Source organism: Triticum dicoccoides, chromosome 1B, assembly GCF_002162155.2.
Source record: "Triticum dicoccoides isolate Atlit2015 ecotype Zavitan chromosome 1B, WEW_v2.0, whole genome shotgun sequence".
Taxonomy (NCBI): Eukaryota; Viridiplantae; Streptophyta; class Magnoliopsida; order Poales; family Poaceae; genus Triticum; species Triticum dicoccoides.
The window spans coordinates 357,955,387-357,968,183 of record NC_041381.1 but is presented as its reverse complement, the minus strand read 5'-3'; positions in this window follow the sequence as shown (position 1 = coordinate 357,968,183).

The following is a 12,797-nucleotide window of genomic DNA, read 5'->3' as shown; positions in this document are numbered from 1 at the left end:
CGAGAAGGAGGGGTCGTCAGCACCGTAGTCGTGCTGGGTAGCAGCGGCGTCGGTCTCGGTGTCTAATGAGAGAGAGGGGGAAGAAACAATAAATATAATGCAAACATAAGCATGACCGTGCATGACAAGACAATGAGCGGTGCTAGATGTACCCTAACACGGTGGGAGGTGATACCAGCGAAGGGGGAAACATCCGGGAAAAGTATTCTCGGTGTTTTGCGTTTTTGGACAGATGAATCGGAGGGGGAAAGTTGCATGTTTGCTATGCTAGGGATGTGTGTCGCACGAACGGGCTGCGTATCCGGATTTGTGTCGTCATTCTGAGCAACTTTCATGTACAAAGTATTTTCATCCGTGTTACGGATTATTTTATATTAATTTTTAAAGATTTAATTCAATTTCTAAATTACTATTATTAAATTAATTCGAAAATAGCATTACTGCATCAGTATGACGTCAGCAGTCAACAGAGGTGTTGACTGGGTTGCTGACGTGTGGGTCCCGCATGTCATAGACTAAGACCAACTAATCAGGTTTAGTTAGTCTAACTAATTTATTATTTTTATTAACTATAATTAATTAGGTTAATTAATTTACTTACTTAATTAATTAACTAATTAATTATTATTTTTAGTTATTATTCCTTTTTTTAAAACATTCCAGGGGCGTGGGACCCGCGTGTTAGTGGCTCTAGGGGAGCCTTAACGGGCACGGGGCTAGCGGCCATCGGGCGACTGGGCGCTGCAGGCGTCAGCCCGTTTGGGCGCTTGCCCAAGCCAATGGAGGCATCGGGCGCCGGCGGTTGTGGCGAGGTGCGCCGGGCAGGAGGCGGTAGTGGGGAACGGCCACGAGAGGAGTAGTTGGGGCGGGGGCCATGGTGGAGCAGGGAGGCAGCGGGACGGTGAGGGGCGGCGGCGGCCGCGAGCGTGCGTCGGCGACCGTAAAGGCCAGTGAATCCAGGTGCGAGCGCGCGTCGCGAGGCGGGATAGGGAGCGGGCGACTAGGCGGGGCGCGATGTGCAGAGGAGGCGAGGCGCGCGCGAGCGTCACGGGTGGCGCGGCCGTGCGGGGCGGACGGCGGAGGCGGCCCACAGCAGCAGAGCCGAGGCAGCGGGTGGAGATGCAGCGGCAGGTAGGGGCGAGGTTGTGTGCAGCGAGCCATGGGGGCGCGGGCGGCAGTAGCGGGGCGTGCCCCGGGCGCATCGAGGCGCGGGCGTCCAGCGGCGACTAGGAGCGGTGCATGGCGACGGGAGCAGAGGAGAAGGGAGGGAGGGCCTCACTAGGGTTCACTGGGTACGGGGCAGTGGGGCGTGAGGAGGACGACGGGGACGACGACGACATAAGGGAGGCAGTCCGGCGAAGGGGATCGAGGCAGGCGGCGTCGAGGCGGCTCCAGGGATGGCGAGCGGCGGCGGTGTTGGTGGAGATCCGACAAAGGTGCGATGGTGGCCGCAGGGGAGGGGGTCGACGCGGGTGTCGCGGCGGTGGGGAAGTCCGGCGACGGGATCGGGGCGTTGGCGATGTGGGGCGATGGGGTAGGAGCAGTTGCCCGAACCAGATCGGGTCGTGGGGGGAGAGGAGCGAGGAGATCGTGCGGGTGGGGAGGAGTGGACCGAGAGGGGGGTAGTGGGGATCGTGGGTGCGGTTAGGGTTTTGACCGGGGAATTCATAGGCCAGGGGGCGAGCTGGGCTGGCCAGCTGGGCCAAGGCCTAGTTAGGCCGGGGGGGTTTCATTTTAATTATTAGTTTCTTTTCTTTCTACTTATTTTATTTCTTTTCTGTTTCCTTTTAGTTCCCTTTTATTTTAGTTTTAGTAAAATACCAAAGTGGCACCTAAATAGATGCTAAAAATTATGCCACTGCCACAATAGTTTAATACTTATAACACTTTAGTTTTGAAATTGTTTATTACTTTAAAAGCATTTAAATAATTGTATTTGCTATTATGTTATTCAGTCTAGAGTATTTAAACATTTTATAAAAGTGTGGTTTCTCCGCCATAATTACCTATGCATCATTTGGCTAAACCCGGACATTTTAGTTTTAAAGTTTGAAAACTTTTGTTGGTTGCATTTAATTCAATTTTGAATTTGAATCGGTTTTGAACTAACCCGAGATTAACTACAGTGACAGAGGTGATGTGGCATCATTAGTAGGGAATTACTGTAGTCTAATTATCCGGGCGTCACACTATGTTCGTCTATATATTCACACATGTATTATGTGTCCGGTTAATACAATTCTAGCATGAATAATAAACATTTATCATGATATGAGAAAATAAATAATAACTTTATTATTGCCTCTAGGGATATTTCTTTCAGTTTGCCGGGCTGCGGGCCGGGCCTGGGCTGGGGGTTTTGCTAGTCGGACTTTGTGAAGCACGGCCCAAACCCAGCCCGACCCGAAGAATGCCCAGGTTTATTGTATACCTATGCACAAAAAATCAAAGGCATGAGACTTTCTAAGGAAGAATGAATTAGTGGCATTGGTATTATCCTAAAAGAAGAAGAAAAAATAAGTTGGTCAAAAAAAAGAAGAAAAATAAAGCAAATGATGATAAAAACATGCACGCAATTTACACAAAAATTGCACCTTTTGAAATATACAATAATAACCATATAATAGTGAACTATTTTGACTTTCTAGTATAGTTTACACACATATTTTATACTACTTGCATGTATAAATTTGCACAGAACACAACATCCAAAAAATAAAAATGAAGGAAAATGAAAACCGCCTCAAAAGAAGAAAAATAAGCAGAAGCAAACACGCATGAAAACAAGGAAAAATTGATTGAACTGATTGTTTCACGTGCCTAGCAAAATCAAAAAAGCATAAATTTTAATTTAGAAATGAACAAAGAACAACAAATGAATAAAAATCATTGGAGTGGTGTTACCCAAAAGAAGAATGTGAAATCCCGAAAAAGGAAAAATAGTCTAGGGAAGAAATAATTCTAGAAGTGGTGTTACTTCAAGAATTATTCAAAGTATAAAAGTCTACTAATGAAAAAAGAATCATGAAAAAGGTTCTACTCAAGATGAAAGTATAAACAAAAATCATTCCAAGGATAAATGAATTGATGCTGCTGTCTGTATGTCGAATGATTTTTTGTGTGTGTGTTTCACTTTTTTGGTGTATTTTTGGTGCAAGTCACTTTTTCTTTGCTCTGTGTTACTACTTTTTCTTTGACTACACATGTAGACTTGCACAGACGCAGAGTTTCTACACCCGAGCTCATATAAGCTTGGTGAGCAGTAAAATCGAAAAAATTCAAAAAAACAATTTTTTGGGTGAAACATTGGCAAAAGTTTTAAGTGCTTGCAAAAAATCGTCATGAAATCACATTCCTAGAAGGCGTGGAAAAAAACAAAATTGGTACTCTGAAAATGCTACTTTCAAAAGCATTTTGAGCACTTAATTTGTTTTTTTTCTGCCACGCCTTACAGGAATGTGATTCCATGTAACATCCCAAATTTTCAATTTGAAATGTTATACATAGGTCATTCATGCATATCATATTTATTGCATTTTTGTTTCGTGATCCTCGAAATCCTAAGCAACTCAAGGACCCATGAAGAGAGTTGGGGATTTCACGTTCTTCATATTTGAATTTTATCAAATATTGAAACAAGGATCATTTTGGTTTTAATAAATTTTTCCTCTGAAAACATTTTGTATTAAAATATATGAGAGGAGATAATATGACTTCTCCACAATAAATGAAATATTGGAGGAAAAATATTAAAATCAGTAAATAAATTTTATTTGGATTTTTATTGCAATTTTATTTAAATTAGGAAAAATATGCATTTTTCAAAATTGAATTAGAGGACCAAATAAATGTTCACTTTGTCCGGAATATTATTAGAGGACCATGAAAATTTATTTCAGGATTTTTGGAGTCCGTTTAGTATTGCTTTTATTTGTTTTTCCACGTCAGGTGAAAAAAAAGAGCACCGACCTAACCAGGCCGTGTCCGACTAGGACTCCATCCCGGCCGGCCTTTATAAGCCGGGAGGCCCGAGGCCCCGCCCCCAAGCCGCCAGCCCAGCCGCCCTAACCCTAGCGCCACCTCGCGCCGCCGCCGCCGCCCCATGTCGCCGCCACGCCGTCCCGCGCTGCCGCCCCGCCGTCCCGCCACCGCGCTCGACCTCGCCGGAGGTAGCCGCCGTCCGCCGCCGCCGTTCATCGGTTTTTCTCGGAAAAACCATTTAGTTTTTTTAAAACCCTAGATCTAGTTTTTTTAAAATAGATCGGTTCGGTTTTTTTCGGTTTAGCTATTCGGTGGACGTACGTCCGTATGTTCATTTTAACGACGTTGTTCGTCGGTTAGTCGCAGACAGCGACCGTTCGTTCGTTAGCCTGTTCGTCAGTTTTTCTTTTTCCAGGGTTTTTTCGCGATTATTTTCGATCGCGATTTCTGCCCTAATCTTCTTTCTAGTATAACTTTTCGCTCGTTTATCCTAATCGGGTGAAACAAGCGCCTACATCTTCGTCTCGAAGCCCTCTTTCTGTTTAACCAACTTGAACAAGATTTTGGTACTGTAAATTTTGGCTTTAGTCCAGATTAGTAATCAGATCTTGTCTCTTTCGCAGTTTGAGTTTCGTTGCTCCGTTTGATTTGATTGTTCTTGCAAACCAGAGTTCTTCAGTTGAACTTTCTGGTTAGATCTTCTTATTTGAGATTTACCCGTGTATTTTTGCTTGATTGCTTATGTATGCTATTGCTTGTATGTGGTAGAATTCCCGGAGTGCGAAGCGTGCTACTACGAGTCTCTAGGATTTGCAGATCGTCAGCAAGGCAAGTAACACATTTATCATACTCTTTTCATACCCAGTTTTTATGCATTAGTTACAACCCTCACACATTGCATGAGTAGGATCTCTTAACCCGTGGGTTTGGGAATTAGTTGATGAGGTAGAACCTATTTTCCTTTTATTATCAAACCCTTGTGAGTTACTTCTACGTTATGCTTATATTGTCATGCTATGCTAGTAGACGTGGATTGGGTTTGAGTATATCCATGACATATGTGAGTTTGTTAATTAATGGTTTAACTTAAGGTGGCAACTTTAATACACATCTGGGTGGATTGCTTGTGGGCACCTGGAGAATCCAGTGTTGTCCTAGGATATCCCGGAGGACCCATGTGATCATCCTACGGTCCGCCACCCAGGCTCAAAGGGATCATAAGATTATTCATGCTAGAAACTTCTGTGTGCAGCCACAAGCTATTATGGGCTCTAGCATAGTTGAGTAGTTTGCATGACCTCTTCCAGTGGTAGGCTAGCAGATGTAAGGGATGTAGGTTGGTACTGTCTACCCGGGGTTGGAGTTAATGTTTCTGAAAGACTATGTCTCGGTCGTCCATTTCTCAAACACCATGTAGTGCGAGAAATACAACGGAGGAGATCAAGTCTTGTGGGGAAAAGTGCGCAAACCTCCGCAAAGTGTACAAACTAATCATGGTTAGTCGTGTCCCCGGTTATGGACATCTTGAGTATCTGGTACTTGAATTATTGATTTGATCTCATCACTCCAAATTAATTTGTTGGGTTGTTAATGATTACCTTAATTGGGATTGAGTTGGAGGAACCTTCTCAATGATGTTTCAACCACCATGATAGTTAAATAAAATTTATTCATTTGTTGTAGGGAAAAATTGGCTTTTCGCAAAACCATATAACCATAGAGCCCCACTAGCCAAATATGCATGTAGTGATACCATTTACCTGTTCATTGCTCTATTGTGTTATATTGCCAGCATATTCCATGTGCTGACCCGCTTTCGGCTGCAACATATCATGTTGCAGACTTTTCAGACGAGGAGTAAGGTGCGCTAGGTCATTTGTCGTGCAGTCAGCTATGTCGTTGGAGTTGATGGACTCACTTTATCTTCCAAGCCTTCCGCTATTATCGTATTAGATGGCCTTAAGCCATATTTATTGTAATAAGTTCTCTTTTGGAGACATTCGATGTCACAAGTGTGTGATTGCTACTCTGTTATAAATCCTTCGAGTACTGTGTGTGTCAGCATTACCAATCCAGGGATGACACTGAACATAGAGACTTGACCGTTTGAGGTCGGGTCGCTACAAGATGGTATCAGAGCACATGCTGAATGTAGGACACGACCACTAAGATGAGCCATAGGCCACTCTTCTCTACTCATTTCTGACTCCTCTCCATTTTCTACTCTTTAGGATGGCGGACTCGAGGAACAAGTTTGTACAACCGGATGAAGACACACCCTTTGGACGACACTTGAAGGAAGTCACTAGATACCTGAACATCGGAATACCAAGCTTCACCGGGACCTACACTGCCACTTTACCAAAAGAGGAGTGTTGGATGATTCGAGTTCAAGTTCCAGGAAGGACATTCACGCTAGTTACAGAGCCCATTGAGTTTTCCTTTTATGCCCCAACCTGGATTCTAGGAAAGAGCATGGCAGCCCACATCGCCATGGGACGCATCGGCGAAGTCTACAAACAGGAGCTGAAGGACACTATCTATCAAATATGTGGACACCGAGATGAGCATTGGGAGATAGTCAGCACCAGGAGGGACAAGTCCATAGCAGCTTTCATCCAGGAGTTAAACCATCACATTCGACGCCAGGAGAACCAGATGTGCGCAGGCATGATAGATTTGAAGAAGGCGATGACTAGGATCACAGAGCTAGAAGAGGAACTCAAGTGTACACGCGATGGATATGAAGAGGAAATGACGATACTCATGGAGAAGAATGACGACCTGACAAGAAAGATAGGAGTATTCTTGGGAGACCCCGCGCCAGGAGGAGAAGACGACGAACCTAAGGAAATTCGTTCTGAAGACTACATCATCATCGACGACACCGACACCGACCCTGACGATAGTGATGATGATTATGAAGATGAAGCTGGAGCGAATATCATGGAGTCTTCCACCGACCCAAATTTCTAGATGACCACCATGTGATTAGTAGTTTTCCCCCATGTATATAGTAGTAGTCTGAGCACTTTTGTAATGTTAGTTCTAGACCGTTGTATGCCCTTTCTTGAATTGATATGGTGTGATATGATTGTGTTTGTCTCATGTGCATATGGGTAGTGTTTTCTCACTAGACCTCAATTCTATTCTAATCTCTCCCCTTTAAACCCATCAGATGCCTCCGGGACGTGATACAAGATTTGTCTTCCCACCAGAGATCACCCAGTTGATCCAGCAGCAGAATGCCTTGATGCAGATATTAGTCCAGAACCAAGGCAACAACAACAACAACAACAACAACCCTCCGCCACCACCACCAGTTGATAATTTAGCCCGTTTTCTGAGGTTGCAGTCGCCGCTGTTTTCCAGTAGCACCGAGCCTATAGTTGCTGATGATTGGCTACGCAAGGTTGGAAGGGAGTTGACCACCGCAGGTTGCACAGATGCTGAGAAGGTGTGTTTTGCCGCACATCAATTGGATGGACCAGCAACATCATGGTGGGAGAATTACACAGCCACCTTCCCTATAGCCAATATCACTTGGGATCAGTTTCAGCAAGCATTCCGCACAGCCCATGTCTCAACTGGAGCTATGAGCATGAAGAAGCGTGAGTTTCGCAACTTGCGCCAGGGAAATCGTACTGTGGCTCAGTACGTAGATGAGTTTAGTAAGCTATCTCGTTATGCCCCTGATGATGTGGCCACAGATGCCGCGAAGGAGGAGAAGTTTATGGAAGGGCTGAATGATGAGATGAGCATGCAGTTGATGGTGGCAACATTAAACAACTACTAGGAGTTGGTAGACAAGGCTCTTATGATTGAAGGGAAGCAGCAGCAGATTGAGAGCCGCAAGAGGAAGTATGGACAAGGAAAGTACAATCCTGGAGATCAGCAGAAGCCCCATTTAACCCCGAACTCGGGAGGATTTACCCATAACCATGGAGGCCATACTCACAATGGAGGAAGTTCGCATAACCACAATGGCCCCAAGAATGGAAATGGGAATGGAGCAAGCAACAATCAGAACCGCTCCACTTCAGCCACACCCGCCAAGAGGGACCTAAGTCACATTACTTGTTTCAAGTGCTGGAAGACTGGACACTATGCCACTGAGTGCCCTAAAGCGAAGAATGGGAATGGCAATGGAAGCTCTGGGAAGAAGCCCAACCCTTTCAATAGGGGGCAAGTGAACCATGTGAATGTGGAGGAGGTTGAAGAACAACCTGATGCAGTTATTGGTAAGTTTTTGGTTAAGTCATTTACCGCAATCGTTCTTTTTGATACTGGTGCATCGCATTCATACATTTCAAGGGGATTTGTGGACAAGTTTAAGTTACCCACCATAGCCCTTAGGACACCCTTGCTAGTGAGCTCACCCGGTGCAGAGTATATGGCCAGCCGATGGTGTGATCGGTTACCCTTAACCATTGGTAGCCATGTTTTCACCTAAGACCTAGTAATTTTGGAGTCGCAAGGATTGGATGTGATACAAGGGATGGATTGGTTATCGAAGTATGGAGGAAACATTGACTGTGCTAGCAGATCAATTCTACTCACCACCCTGGAAGGGAAAAGGATCAAGTATGTATCTAGGCCTGCGCCTAGGAGGACTCAAGTAAATTCTTTCTCAGGAGTTGTTCAGGAGGAAGTGCCGGTAGTGAAGGATTATCCCGATGTATTTCCAGAGGAGTTACCAGGCATGCCGCCAGATCGAGATATTGAGTTTTTGATAGAGCTATTGCCAGGCACCGAACCAATATTAAAGAGACCATACCGGATGCCCGCAAATGATCTGGAGGAGATTAAGAAGCAGATTAAGGAGTTGTTGGAGAAAGGTTACATCCGACGAAGCTCATCACCATGGGGAGCCCCAGTGCTCTTGGTTGAGAAGAAGGATGGATCATTGAGGATGGTTGTTGATTATCGTGCGTTGCATGAAGTGACGATCAAGAACAAGTACCCACTGCCGATGATCAATTATTTGTTTGACCAGCTGCAAGGAGCTAAAGTGTTTTCGAAGATCGATCTGCGATGAAGATATCATCAGCTGAAGATTCGAGAAAAGGATATACCTAAAATAGCTTTCACCACAAGGTACGGGTTATATGAGTATATGGTTATGTCATTTGGACTGACTAACGCCCCTTCCTATTTCATGAGTATGATGAACAAGGTGTTCAGGGAGTTCTTGGATAAGTTTGTCGTGGTGTTTATTGATGATATCTTGGTATACTCGAAGAATGAAGAGGAACACAAGGAGCATTTGCGTTTAGTTCTCGAGAAGCTCAGGGAACATCAGTTATATGCTAAGTTCAGCAAATGTGAGTTCTGGTTGAAGGAAGTTGGATTTCTTGGACATGTTATATCAGGAGAAGGTATAGCAGTGGATCCTACCAAGGTTCAGTTAGTCACTGTGTGGTTGGCACCCACCTCAGTTGGAGAGATCCGCAGTTTTCTTGGACTCGCGGGATACTACCGGAGATTTATTGAGAATTTCTCCAAGATTGCGAAGCCTATGATGGCATTGTTGAAGAAAGATACCAAGTTCCATTGGACAGAAGAATACGAAGCAAGTTTCCAGGAGTTGAAGAAACGTTTGACTACAACCCCAGTGTTGATTCTGCCGGATATACGCAAGGATTTCCATGTGTATTGCAACGCCTCTCGCTTAGGACTTGGAGGAGTACTTATGCAAGACGGAAGAGTTGTATCATATGCCTCATGACAACTTCGACTGCATGAGTTGAATTATGCCACGCATGATTTGGAGTTAGCAGCTGTAGTGCATGCCCTCAAGACCTGGAGACATTTTCTTATTGGAAATCGTTGAAATGTGTACACGGATCATAAGAGTTTGAAGTACATTTTTACTCAGAAGAAGCTGAAACTCAGGCAGAGGAGATGGTTGGAACTCATAAAGGAATATGATATGAAGTTGCATTATCATCCAGGCAAGGCCAATATCGTAGCAGACGCTTTGAGTCGGAAGAGTTATGTCAATACCCTCGTAAGCGGAGGAATGCCAAAGGAGTTAGTAGAAGATCTCAGGGAGCTTCGTTTGGAGATAGTTCCTAAAGGTTTTGTTGCAGCATTGGAGGTTCAGTCAACATTATTGGAAAGGACTCGAGAAGCTCAGAAGGAAGACAAAGAAATTGCTGAAATAAAGGAGAAAATGAGCGAAGGAAAAGCCAAGGGTTTTCGTGAAGACGAGCACGACACCTTGTGGTTCGAGGACCGTGTATATGTGCCCAATAATGCCGAAATCAGGAAGTTGATACTAGAGGAAGCTCATGACTCACCATACTCGATACACCCCGAAAACACCAAGATGTATTTGGATTTGAAGGAGCGTTTCTGGTGGACTGGAATGAAGAAGGATATTGCCGAGTATGTAGCCGTATGTGATGTATGCCAGCGAGTGAAGGCAGAACATCAGAAGCCAGCAGGATTACTGCAACCTATGCCGATACTCGAATGGAAGTGGGACAAGCTTGGCATGGATTTTATCACCGGATTACCCAGGACCCGATCGGGATATGATTCTATCTGGGTAGTAGTGGATCGTTTGACCAAAGTAGCTCACTTTATCCCAGTGAAAACCACTTATACAAGTGCGAAGTTGGCCAAGATATATATGACCAGGATCGTATGTCTGCACGGAGTTCCAAGGAACATCGTATCAGATAGAGGAACACAGTTTACTTCAAAGTTTTGGCACCAGCTACACCAGACTTTGGGAAACAGGCTGGAGTTCAGTACAGCTTTTCACCCGCAGCCACCATACTGAGGATGAAGCCACCTGGGAACGAGAGTATGATCTATGCAAAGACCTCCCACACCTATTTTCTAGCCAACCCAAATCTCGAGGACGAGATTCATCTTAAGGGGGTTAGGTTTGTAACATCCAAATTTTCAATTTGGAATGTTATACATAGGTCATTCATGCATATCATATTTTATTGCATTTTCGTTTCGCGATCCTCGAAATCCTAAGCAACTCAAGGACCCACAAAGAGAGTTGGCGATTTCACGTTCTTCATATTTGAATTCTATCAAATATTAAAACAATGATCATTTTGGTTTTAATAATTTTTCTCTCCGAAAATATTTCGTATTAAAATATATGAGAGGAGATAATATGACTTCTCCAAAATAAATGAAATATTGGAGGAAAAATAATAAAATCAATAAATAAATTTTATTTGGAATTTTATCGCAATTTTATTTGAATTAGGAAAAATATGCATTTTTCAAAATTGCATTAGAGGCCCAACTAAATGTTCACTTTGTCCGGAATATTATTAGAGGACCGTGAAAATTTATTTCAGGATTTTTGGAGTCCGTTTAGTATTGATTTTTTTTTTCACGTTAGGTTTTAAAAAAAGAACACCGACCTAACCGGGCCGTGTCCGACTAGGACTCCAGCCCGGCCGGCCTTTATAAGCCGGGAGGCCCGAGGCCCCGCCCCCAAGCCGCCAGCCCCGCCGCCCTAACCCTAGCGCCGCCTCGTGCCGCCGCCGCCGCTCCACGCCGCCACCCCGCCGTCCCGCCGCCGCTGGCGACCTCACCGGAGGTAGTCGCCGTCCGCCGTCGCCGTTCGTCGGTTTTTCTCGGAAAAACCGTTTGGTTTTTTTAAATCCTATATCTAGTTTTTTAAATAGATTGGTTCGGTTTTTTTCGGTTTAGCTATTCAGCGGAATTTCGTTTTAACGAACGTTGTTCATTGGTTAGTCGCAGAGAGCGAACGTTCGTTCGTTAGCTTGTTCATCAGTTTTCTTTTTCCAGGGTTTTTTTGCGATTATTTTTTATCGTGATTTCTGCCCTAATCTTCGTTCTAGTATAACTTTTCGCTCGTTTATCCAAATTGGATGAAACAAGCGCCTAGATCTTCGTCTCGAAGCCCTCTTTCTGTTTAGCCAGCTTGAACAAGATTTTGGTACTGTAAAATTTGACTTTAGTCCAGATTAGTAATCGGATCTTATTTCGTTCGCTGTTTGAGTTTCGTTGCTCTGTTTGATTTGATTCTTTTGCAAACTGGAGTACTTCAGTTGAACTTTCTGGTTAGATCTTCTTATTTGAGATTTACCCGTACATCTTTGCTTGATTGCTTATGTATGCTATTGTTTGTATGCGATAGAATTCCCGGAGTGCGAAGCGTGCTACTACGAGTCTCTAGGATTTGCAGATCGTCAGCAAGACAAGTAACACATTGATCATACTCTTTTCATACCTAGTTTTTATGCATTAGTTACAACCCTCACACATTGCATGAGTAGGTTCTCTTAACTTGTGAGTTTGGGAGGTAGTTGATGAGGTAGAACCTATTGCCCTTTTATTATCAAACCCTTGGGAGTTACTTCTACGTTATGCTTATATTGTCATGCTATGCTAGTAGACGTGGATTGGGTTTGAGTGTATCCATGACAGATGTGAGTTTGTTAATTAATGGTTCAACTTAAGGTGGCAACTTTAATACACATCTGGGTGGATTGCTTGTGGGCACCTGGAGAATCCAGTGTTGTCCTAGGATATCCCGGAGGACCCGTGTGATCATCCTATGGTCCGCCACCCAGGCTCAAAGGGATCATAAGACTATTCATGCTAGAAACTTCCGTGTACAACCACAAGCTATTATGGTCTCTAGCATAGTTGAATAGATTGCATGACCTCTTCCAGTGGTAGGCTAGCAGATGTAGGGGATGTAGGTTGGTACTGTCTACCCGGGGTTGGAGTTAATGTTTCTAAGAGACTGTGTCTCGGTCGTCCGTTTCTCAAACACCATGTAGTGCGAGAAATCCAATGGAGGAGATCGA